Genomic DNA, 1,373 nt, shown 5'->3' with positions numbered 1-1,373 from the left:
ACAATTTATTGCTATAAAATGTGTTCTGTTTCATTTTTATTTATTTATTTATTTATTTTTAATTAAATCATAGCTGTGTACATTAGTATGATCATAGGGCACCATACACTTGGTTCATAGTCCTTTTGACACCTTTTCATTACACTAGTTAACATAGCTTTTGTGGCATTTTCTTAGTTATTTTGCTAAGACCTTTACATTCCACATTTACTAGGATTCACATATACCCTTGTAATATGCACCACAGGCGTAATCCCATTAATCCCCCTCCCTCTACCTACCTCCCCCCTCCATCCCCTCCCTTTCCCCCTTCTCCATATTCTTAGGTTGTAACTGGGTTATAGCTTTCATGTGAAGGTCCTACATTAGTTTCATAATAAGGGTGAGTACATTGGGTAGTTTTTCTTCCATTCTTGATACACTCTACTAAGAATATGTTCCAGCTCCATCCATGTAAACATGAAAGAGGTAAAGTCTCCATCTTTTTTTAAGGCTGCATAATATTCCATGGTGTACATATACCACAATTTATTAATCCATTCGTGGATCGATGGGCACTTGGGCTTTTTCCATGAGTTAGCAATTGTGAATAGGGCTGAAATAAATATTCTGATACAAACATTTTGTTATGATGTGATTTTTGGTCTTCTGGGTATATGCCCAGTAGAGGGATTACAGGATTGAATGGCAGATCTACTTTTGTTGGTTTAAAGCCTATTGTATCTGCAAATAAAATTGGAATACCTGCTTTTTTCTGATTACCATTTGCCTGAAATTTGGATGACCATCCTTTCACCCTGAGTCTGTGTTTGTCTTTTAAGTTAAGATGTGACTCTTATATGGAACAAATATTTGGCCTGAGTTTTTGTGTCTAGTCAGCTAACCTATGCCTCTTTAAAGGACAGTTTAAGTTGTTCACATTAATGGAGAATATTGATAAGTCTGGTGAACTTTTGGGTATCGAGTTTTTCAAAAGTCCAGTGGCCATTTTTAATCCTTTTGCCAGTGTGGAAATTGGAGTTTGATCTGACATTTCTGAGTGAGTTTACTTTTGTGGTATAGGATTGGGTTGGTCATTATGGAGGATAGGTCTGAGAATATCCTGAAGAGCTGGTTTGGTTACTGCAAATTTCTTCAACACATGAATGTCATTAAAGTATTTAATTTCTCCGTCATAAATGAAACTCAGTTTAGCTGGATACAAGATCCGGGGTTGAAAGTTATTTTGTTTTAGGATATTGAAAGAGGTGACCACCCCCTTCTGGCTTGAAAAGTTTCATCAGAGAGATCTGCAGTCATTCTAATATTCTTCCCTTTGAAGGTAATGGTTTTCTTTCTCCTGAGAGCTTTGAGGATTTTCTCCTTCATATTAA

The sequence above is a fragment of the Nycticebus coucang genome, chromosome 2, assembly GCF_027406575.1.
Source record: "Nycticebus coucang isolate mNycCou1 chromosome 2, mNycCou1.pri, whole genome shotgun sequence".
Taxonomy (NCBI): domain Eukaryota; kingdom Metazoa; phylum Chordata; class Mammalia; order Primates; family Lorisidae; genus Nycticebus; species Nycticebus coucang.
Note: the sequence above shows the minus strand (reverse complement) of the source record.